Source organism: Fragaria vesca, unplaced genomic scaffold (genome assembly GCF_000184155.1).
Source record: "Fragaria vesca subsp. vesca unplaced genomic scaffold, FraVesHawaii_1.0 scf0512992, whole genome shotgun sequence".
Lineage (NCBI taxonomy): Eukaryota > Viridiplantae > Streptophyta > Magnoliopsida > Rosales > Rosaceae > Fragaria > Fragaria vesca.
The window spans coordinates 13922-24432 of record NW_004443406.1 but is presented as its reverse complement, the minus strand read 5'-3'; the positions used below and the strand labels follow the sequence as shown (position 1 = coordinate 24432).

Below are 10511 nucleotides of genomic sequence, written 5' to 3'. Positions count from 1 at the left end.
TTTTTCAAAAATAACTTGATAGCGATGACAACACACTTGTTTGAGTGGTAATGTTCGAATGCAAGTCCCTAATTTGTAGGTTGCTTGTGACTCTAGGAGTCTAGGGCTTGAGTCGCCTGAGGTCTGATGGTTCTAACTTTCAAGGTGGAAAACCTTGGGCCATTACTCTCTCATGGTAGTTGCTTAATTGGCGTTGGACTCGTATGCTAGTTTGGGTTATTGTGGATCACATTATTTTTGGGCTGTCTCTTCCGTCTAAATTCCAATTTCCATTAAAAAAAAAAAAAAAAAAAAAAATTGTGGCATTCGTTTAATTTTATTTTTATTTTTATTTTCATATTTTGAAAGGAAAAAGAAATTAGATGTTTGGAAGTTACCCTAGATAGTGGGATTGAGAAGGTTGGATTTGTGTTTGCAGTGCAAGCCCTACGAGAAATTGCTACACAATTAAGAAAAGAGGACTGGAACTTTAGCGTAGACCCGTGCTTGAATGACACAACCCACACAAGCTGGACTACCCCAAAATCTGCTAACACTCGATTTAACAACACACTCACTTGCAACTGCTCCTTCCCTGATGGCTCATGCCATGTTATCAACATGTACGTTAATACGTTGGTGCAATTTTGAGGCCTATTGATGATATGTGTGTTTCCCATTACTTCCTATATAATATCTTGCTGGTTTTTTATGCACAACAAGTGTATGAGTAAGTATTTAGGTATATCTGCTTTTTCTTTCTCTTCTTTCCTTTCCAGTTTACGAGAATCCCTTTGTTTATGAGAATGATATTGATATGCAAGGCACCATGACTCCATTTTCACGCATAGTTTGAATTTTATCATCAGTTAGCTCTGACATTTTTCTAATGCAGTTTTCTTAAAGGGCAAGATCTTGCTGGTGTACTTCCACCATCTATTGCAAAGTTACCTTACCTTACACATGCAAATGTAAGGATTTTGAAATGTAATACGTTGCTAATTGATGTTTGATTTTTCTAGATTGCTAATGTTATTAGTAATATCTTTTCTGTTCTCTACAGCGATTTCTCAAGGAACTTCATCAGTGGTAATATACCGAGTGAATGGGCTTCTACAAAGTTGGAATTAATGTAAATGCACTTCTTAATAACTTCATATTCAAGTTTAGCTAAGAGTGGCCTATATATTGAACTAAGACAATGAGTAAACTGCAGGTCCCTCAGTGTGAACAACTTATCTGGACCAATCCCTGCCTTCCTAGGAAACATTACCACTCTAAGAATCTTGTATATGCTCTTCCATTATCTATGTAAATTACCTTTTTGTGTTTGTCAGATCTTGATTTTCATTCGGTTTGGCCTGCTTTGATAAAACAATATTATTTCAGGAGTCTAGAGACAAAGATGTTTTCTGGAACTGTTCCTCCTGAGATTGGGAAGTTGGTCAACTTGCAGATTCTGTAAGCTCCTCCTTTTCATCCATCATCAGTTTTTTATTTATTTTTTTATTTTTTTACGTTTAATTATTGATTTGAAAAATATCGAATAGCTTGTCAAAGTGAGTAACTGATAAGTTGGCACTGGTATCGATCTGCAGCATCATTAGTGCAAACAATCTCACAGGAGTCTTATCAGTGGATCTCACAAATCTGACCAAATTAATAGAATTGTAAGTGACACTCACATTATGACTTGCAATTTTTCTTAAGACATGTTCAGCTGTCATTTAATGAAATATCATCTTATACAGGAGGATTAGCAGTAACAACTTCACAACTTCCCGACTTCTTCCGAGTTGGAGTCAACTTAAGAAATTGTAGGTGCTTTTTTGATATTATAATATCATTCAGAAATTATAGAATTGGTGTAATCTCTATCCATGTTGAATTCTTCACAGAGAGATCCAAGCTAGTGTTCTACAAGGCCCCATTCCGTCTAGCATTTCTGTCTTGAGTAATTTAACAGAATTGTGAGTTCCACACCCAGCTCTTCGTTGCAGTAACAGTATAGTTACACTGAAAACCATATTCTACATCATATTTGACACTATAGCTACGTATCAAAGGGATTAGTTTCGCCTAACAGTTATTTATGATGCAATTGATGCAGAAGGATCAGCGACTTAAACGGAGGGGGTTCAGTATTTCCAAACCTAACTAATATGAAAATCATGAGAAGATTGTGAGTCTAAAACATGTTGTATTTCCGTCTGTAGTTTTAGACTAGTCCATGTTTATCTGCAACTATGCTAATATTGAGTTATACTGCAGAATGCTAAGGAGCTGTAATTTATCTGGACCTATTCCTGATTTAAAAGCAATGCAAGTATTGAATATATTGTAATTTACTCCTCTTCTTAATCTTTATATTCTACTACTCATTCAAGTACATAAGACACATTCAGTATGCATTCTCGATATCAATTTGATAAACAGTTCATCTTCTCAGTTAAGGTTCAATACAGTATGCTTTCGGTTCTTATAACATCCATTATCTTACAGAGATCTCAGCTTCAACAGATTGGAAGGAAGCTTTCCTGATGTTGAAGCTATGGTTCTGGATCCAGACAATTTGTAGTACTTGTAAGAAATGTGAATTTCATATATGTCATGCCAGCTTACCTCATAATGCTGGGGGCCTCCTCTGCACGCACTATCTTCACATCTACATAAGCATAGATTTATCCCATGTAACCAACCTTTAATTTGTAGTTCAACAAAATGTGACTGTTATTTGTTTTGGAATAGGTATCTGACTAGCAACTTGCTCACTGGTTCTATTCCACAATGGATCAAGAGCAAAGATAACCGCTAGTATGTCTTCTATCCTAAATTAATTTGTTTTGTTTTTTAGTTGTTTTTTACATTTTTTTGAAGTATCTAGTAGACAATTCTATTATTATTAACAATTTTTTTAACTTTCTTCTAAAAAGTTTGACAGAATATTTTAGTGTATGTTTTTTTTCTTTCCAAATGAACTGTTTGAAGCATTTAAATCACTATGATTTACTGTCATTAACTAATCTTCTTAATCATGTAAATGAACATTTATCAATATTCTAACACGGACTTTTCAGTGGATTTATACTCGCTTAGAATTTTATCATATTTGTGTGCAGCCAGATAGATGTTTCTTACAATAATTTTTCCAAGGACTCTGAGCCACCTACATGCAGCGAATACCTGTAAGAACTGTTTTCTGTGGGGTTGGCATACTAAGCACACACTATATATAGTCTTCATCCACCTCTAATTTTTCTGTTTCAACTGATTTGACATGTATCAGGAACGTTTTCAGAAGCTCTTCTGCACGAAACAACTCGTAAGCTTCATACTTATTAGTCTTCAAAGATGAAGCAATTTTTTATCCTTTTATATTCACTTCATGGACTTATACATAAGCTGATTATTATGCATCACGAATCTAGATTATCTGGAGCTTGCCTGGAGAAAAATCCATGTACAGAAGGTAACAATACATCTCTGAGAATCAAATCTGATTGAATAGATTGGAACCAAATGATGGTTAGCTTTATAATTATTTAATTTTGTAAATACTTTGTACAAATTCAGTAGTTAACTTCCAGATGACCTAGAGTAAATGGTTTCTGATACTAATCGATATCATTTATCCACTCAATTTTTTTCTCTACTATGAGTTTTCATTTATCTACTGTTACTCAACAGTTCAGTACTCATTGCATATAAATTGTGGTGGAGAGGCGACCACGATTGGTGGAGTTAAATTTGAAGATGATACAGATCTTGGAGGTGGAGCAAAATTTATCCAGGTGAGACCTAACTGGGGAACCAGTAGCACGGGATTTTTCTGGGATACTAACATCACCTCTTATGACTACATAGCAAATAATGTATCAATACTTGGAATGATAAACTCTGAGTTGTACACTCATGCTCGCCTCAGTCCTCTCTCTCTCACATATTATGCAAACTGCTTAGCAGAAGGAAACTATACTGTGAGCCTTCACTTTGCGGAGATAATAATCCGAGGCAATAAATCTTATCAAAGTGTTGGAAGACGGATATTTGATGTATATATTCAGGTACTGAATCATACAGTTGATGGAGTCTTAATGCTGACACAATGTTTCTCATTGATAACATTTGTTACAGGAGAAACTTGTATTGAAGGATTTTGACATTGTAAAAGCAGCACAAGGGGTTGATAAGGTAGTCATAGTGGACACAAAAGCAGTTCAAGTTACAAACAAATCTCTAGAGATTCGGTTTCATTGGTCTGGAAAAGGCACAACAGCATCCCCTAGACGAGGAATCTATGGTCCCCTTATATCAGCCATTTCTATAGAGCCTGGTAATATTCTGAATTGCATGCAAACTTTTCAAATCTGTTTTTAAGAACATTATTCGACGCTTTACATTTTACAATCCATTTGTTTTGTACTCATTCAGAACAGAAAAGGAACCAAGGGAAAAATTTATATTTTCATTGCAATAGATTGGAAAATATAGACGAAGATGGTATAATTTAAGTATCCAGATTATCATAGAACAAGAGTACTATGTGCAACTTATTCTTAATTTTAGTTACTGCATCTGTTTCCAGCTTTTAAGATATTTTTTTTCTTTCTTTCTGTAGAGTTCAAGCCTCCTAAAACTCATGATAGCAAAGGAGAGATGTATATGGTGGTTGGAGCTTCAGTTTTGTGCCTTTTGTTCTTAACTTTTGGCATTCTGTGGTGGAAAGGCTGTCTGGGGGATAGTCAGACATCAAGGGAAGAAGGTGCTGCAAATCTACTATATATGCCAATTTCATATGTCACGTTGGCCTTATTCTTTCAAGTTCCATGTGAACTAGGAAACACACACTCAGATACTATGTCGAAGAAATTTTATCAATTTTCACAGACATTACTGATTATCCTAACTAACTTGGGTTTTTTGACAGTTCTGAGAGGATCTACAGACAGCTGGTATTTTCACCTTGAGGCAAATGAAAACTGCCACCAATAACTTTGATCCTATAAACAAAATTGGAGAAGTGGTTTTGGGTCCGTCTACAAGGTATAATACAACAGCTATCCTGTTATCTTTTTCCTTCTACTTTTAAGTCTTTTTCATGTCTAAATAATATGGCCTAATTTTATCAGGAATGAAAACTAGTTCACTATGCTTAATGCAGGGTGTACTATTGGATGGTACTATAATTGCAGTTAAGCAACTATCCTCAAAATCAAAGCAGGGAAATCGTGAATTTGTGAACGAAATCGGGATGATCTCTTGCTTGCAGCATCCAAATCTGGTTAGAATGTATGGATGTTGTATTGAAGCAAACCAGTTATTGTTGGTATATGAGTACATGGAAAACAATAGCCTTGCTCGCGCTTTGTACGGTAAGCTTATCTAATTTAGGAACAAATTAATCCTGAAGTCATGCATTCAAAGATTCTGAAGTGATCTAATAATAAGGTATGCAATTGCAGGTCCAGAGGATGATCTCCTAAACTTGGACTGGCCTACAAGGCAGAAAATATGCGTAGGCATAGCAAATGGTCTGGCTTATCTGCACGAGGAATCGGCGGTGAAGGTTGTACATAGAGACATCAAAACTACTAATGTGTTACTGGACCAAGACCTCAATGCTAAGATCTCGGACTTTGGTTTGGCCAAGCTTGACGAAGAGGAGAACACTCACATTAGCACGAGGGTTGCTGGAACTATGTAAGCTTCTGTCATATATATATATCAACTTCATTGCTGAGGCTAATTTTGCTTAAGCCATTTTCCACTCAGTTTTCTCTGTCTTTAAAATCTTGATAATTCCGACACAAACATGATAACTTATAATCTTTTTCTGAGTAAAATATTTGAAATTTTCAGTTAGTTACAGTAAGTTGGTAACTGCTATTGACTGCAGAAATGCATGCTGCAATGACAACAAAATATGTAATTTACATGTAATGATGTCTGATATAGTGTTGATACCTTAATTTCATTTCTATTTGGGGAATGATCCCATTTTGGATTTATAATTTTATGGGCAAAATCTTTGTATTAGAGTGACTATCGTCAGTGAAAACAAAATTTCATTGTCGTGCAGAGGATACATGGCACCAGAATATGCGTTATGGGGTTGTTTGACCTATAAGGCAGATATCTACAGTTTTGGAGTTGTTGCACTAGAAACTATTTCAGGAAAGATCGAACAACATGAAATATGGATCCAATGAGAACATTCAATGTCTTATGGATTGGGTAAGATAAATAATCTTGATTCAAAAACTCTTTCACTACATATACATGTAACTAGTTTGTGATCATCCACTCATTTTCTCCGCTTATCTTTAGGCCCATGTTTTGCATCAAAAAGGGAACTTACTGGAGCTGGTGGATCCGAGGTTGGGATCCGATTTCAATAAGAAAGAGGCGCTTAGAATTATCAAAGTAGCTCTACTGTGCGCCAATCCAACAGCTGCACTCAGGCGAATCATGTCTGCAGTAGTGAGTATGCTTGAAGGGCGAACCCCAATGGATAAGGTGGCTTTGGATCCAAGTATCCATGGTGATGAAATGACGAGGTTAAGAGCCTTCGAAAGCCTGTCTGAGCAGAATGCACAAGGAAGCTCACCAAGTGGAAGTCACAACCTTGTGTGTTCATCAGATGCACAATGGACTGGTTCTTCTGATACTACTACGTCGTCAGATCTCTATAAAGTTTATTCAAGTTAAAATTGAAGATTAACAAACGACCATGTCACACTATCGTGTTTTCGTATTAGAACATTTCTTCTCCAACGTAGCACATCGTGTAGGACTCTGTGTTGTTTCCGCGGACAAAGTTGTATGTCTCCATAGTTGACCAGAATACTGGACCTTTTACAGAGGGAGCCAAGGCCGACCATGCCTCCATTGTTGTAAACAGTCAACTTCATGTTCTCTGTTTCTTTTGAAAAGTACCAACTTTATGAATGGTTAAGATTGCACAGTTTATATATTTACACGTCGTGCATAAAAGAATTTTCATAGATTAATTAGATATTTAGAGTAGTCCAAGAGCTTATGTTCTAAAGTTCAAATTTATGCTTATAGGATCTGAGTTACAGTTTTTGCTTCCCTTTATACTCCTACCTTGGCAAGTTTCATTCCCATACTAACTTCTGTAAATATGTTCCCCTTTGGTTCTATCATTTGCTTATTCTTTTAGGGATTAGATTCACCTTTCTCTCCTTCGATTCAGTTCCATGTATACAGATTGATGGTTCTATTTGAACCCCCAAGTTAACATTGTTATTCGTTAGACAGGGGTTGTCGATCAATCGACAGCCCTGATGTTTTGACTCAACAACAAAATATACTTAGCAATAGTGAAGAAAATGTTTGTAGTGCATGATTGATCTATCTCCTCATTAATTACTTGATGACTCGAGAACTCTGTACTGACGAAGCTTCACCTTAATTGAACTAGCCATCTATCCCTTAACCACGCTGGATGGTCGTCTATTAATTGATCTAGTACTAATTGAAGCTCCTCTTCATTTTCCTCTGGATTTAGAATGCCTGGTTGACACTAGTCTCCAAGTCTTCTTTGATTTCTATGTCTAGAGAGAGGAGCAGATCAATAATAATGTATGAATTTGAATTTGGAATAGTACTAAAAGGGTCCCTTAGCTCTGAAGGGGTCCTTTCACTTTTGATCAAATATGCAAACATGCACAGGTTAAATTGAAGATATGAGGCGATTAGAACCATCAAAGTAGCTCTACTGTGCGCCAATAATCCAATAGCTGCACTTAGGCCTGTCATGTCTGCAGTAGTGAGCATGCTTGAAGGGCGGATCGCTGTGGATGAAGTTGTTCGATCTGGATCCAAGTATCTGTGATGAAAAAATTGAAGTTAAGAGCCTTGAGAGACCAGATTGATCACAATGCACAAGGGAGCTCCCCAAGTGGAAGTCACAGCCTCATGTTCATCAGATGCACCATGGACTAGTTCTTCTGATACTACGTAGTCTTCAGATCTCTATAAATATTGTAGTCTTTAGGTCATAGTAATGCGGAATAATTAGTGTCACTCCTGAACCAAGAGATCGATGTATCTCGCTCTTGACAATATTTGGACATATGTATGTACCTTTCTGTTTAGTAGCATGACTAGCATCAAGCATATTTGCATGGACAGTGTCTCAAGGGCTAATAATCTAGATTGCAAATTAGGACAATCAGACAGAGAAGATTCAAATGAAGGAAAAGTTCCATGGTTTGAAAACTTTGAATGTAGGCATGCACAGTGTCTCAAGGGCTAATAATTTAGATTGCAAATTTAGGACAATCAGACAAAGAAGATTCAAATGAAGGAAAAGTTCCCATGGTTTGAAAACTTTGAAAGGAAACATTTAAAAGAAAAGTCCATCATCTCAAAAACAATTGTGTTTTCTGATGACTTCAAAGTAGTTGTTCTTTTTTGGAGAGAAATGAATAATTTATTAATCACTGAACAAATCTAATTACAACACTCGCAAACGCGAACCGAAAAACTACTAAAAATAAAGAACATGAGTCTCCAACTCGATCAAGGTAGAAAGAGTGAGAGGTGACCAATAGCTCGCTAATCTATGGACCGAATTTCCTACAAGAAAATAAGAAAATGCAACAATACCAACTAGCTAATCTACCACACCCACCACCCAAGCATGCTAGCATTGTTGTTGCCATCACCACTAGCAACCGTGAGATAATGAGGAGTGCTGAATCAGAGCGTTGATGCCCGAGTAACTGATGCCTATCAAATCCCAATACACAAATAATATAGAAAACCACTACACATAGGAATAGCTCCCTCATAACAACACTATACAATCTACAATTGAGACCCCAGTCATGGAAGTGAAGAGGCTGACGAGAGAGGACTGATAAACATATCCAAGAACCGTAACCAACGAAAATAAGGGCTGATGAACCCACGCGTGAGCACCCATAATCTAATAGGTAAGTGTGAAATTACACTTTAAGCGTGCAGCCACACAAGTTCACATGAAGGTACACAATGGTAGTTGATGGGTTGTTTTGGAGTTGGGTGACCAAATATCTGGAAAGAATTAGGACCGATTGACACCGGTATGAGGAACCGAGTCCTCCCATGTTGGACCAAGCCAGAATAATCCACATAGGGATAAAAATACACCACAAGGGTGACATGGGCTAAAAAACTGAAGCCCAAAATAACAAGTAAAAGAAATGAATTATGAAATATAAGATAGGTACCTCATGTGGGCTGCACACCCAGACCCAAGAAAAAGCCCAAACCCAGGTACAAGCCCTTTGATCATGAGGCGAAAGCCCATTACCTAGCGGATTACAAAGCCCTGGCCCATGAAGCCTTTGTAAGACCCCGTACGCTACCCATCCAGATCGAAAACTGTCAAACCCTGACCTGAATGTATATATTTTTTTTTCTTGAGTCAAAGGTGTGACTGGGAAAAATAAATATAAAATACGATAGGAATACAAACCAAGGATAGTTTGATGTTTCAGAAAAATATGCAGCAGTGCTATAACTTTGAAAATTCATAACTAATTCTAGAAAACTTATTTTCATGAGATTCTAACTCTCAGTTGATCTTTAAGATATCTACTGTAACTTTGATAAAGACACCAAGTGAAAACAACTAATCAATTTGTACAGTTTTTCGAAAGAAGGTAACCGGTCCAAAATCTTAGAAACACTGATCTGCAGAATTTCTTGATGCAAACCTTAAACTTTGAAAAATCATAATTTAATTTACATAAATCGTTTTCAAGTGATTCAAAATTCTGGAACGAACCTTAAGATGTCTATTACAATTCTTATGAAGAAACCAACTTCAAATTCCAAACAAAACTATACGGTTTTCAGATAAAAACTAACTGATGCAGAATCTCAGAATTCCAAATATTAAAGCTGAAAAATAATGAACTGTTATAAATAGTTATTACTTAGTGGGCATTCTTGTAATTAGCCGACTAGGGTTGTTATTGTAATTTATGTCATGGTCTCATCTCTATATAAGAGATGGTTCCCTACTCAATAATATTGACATATTCTCTCATTCTCTTGGTTGTTTCTCTCCTTTCTCAATCTATTCCTTTTGTTTTACAACACGTTATCAGCACGAATAGTTCTAACACTGAGATAGTTTTATGCAGCATGGAAAATTTCGAAGATTGTTGAAGAAGGAGCATATATCATTCAATCTGCTACTTTGTGACATTGATCACAAATAAGCTATTGGATTGACTGAGAAGCTATGTATGAACAACCTTCTCAGCTCTGCACAATTAGAATGAAGATCCATTCATTCTACATCAAGTAATGTTTTCTATATTCTAATTTTAATGCATGTTTTCAATCCTTGATTATATGAACAAATCATCATGAAGCATGAACCATATTCCGTTTATAATTTTGAAATTTGTATATGCATGCTTATTGATTTGTGATCGCATGTAAAATATTCTCCTTTGATGCATGAACCACCAAATTTATATTATTCATCTATTTTGGTTTATATAATAAAA

The 10511-nt window shown here is 36.1% G+C and overlaps 1 pseudogene across 1 annotated transcript in view; it reads left to right on the top strand.

Annotated features, from left to right (window-relative positions):
- Positions 1-6687, top strand: part of LOC101308831 — a 22006-nt pseudogene extending 15319 nt beyond the window's left edge. The window contains exons 27-46 of the transcript XR_185463.1: positions 875-950; positions 1002-1111; positions 1196-1267; positions 1369-1440; positions 1578-1649; positions 1731-1796; positions 1878-1949; positions 2090-2161; positions 2251-2319; positions 2482-2553; positions 2728-2793; positions 3099-3158; positions 3665-4043; positions 4114-4312; positions 4598-4746; positions 4916-5022; positions 5141-5351; positions 5442-5679; positions 6059-6213; positions 6307-6687. The product of XR_185463.1 is annotated as an uncharacterized LOC101308831 (transcript). The remainder of the gene's footprint in view (positions 1-874; positions 951-1001; positions 1112-1195; positions 1268-1368; positions 1441-1577; positions 1650-1730; positions 1797-1877; positions 1950-2089; positions 2162-2250; positions 2320-2481; positions 2554-2727; positions 2794-3098; positions 3159-3664; positions 4044-4113; positions 4313-4597; positions 4747-4915; positions 5023-5140; positions 5352-5441; positions 5680-6058; positions 6214-6306) is intronic.
- Positions 6688-10511: the final 3824 nt, after the last annotated feature.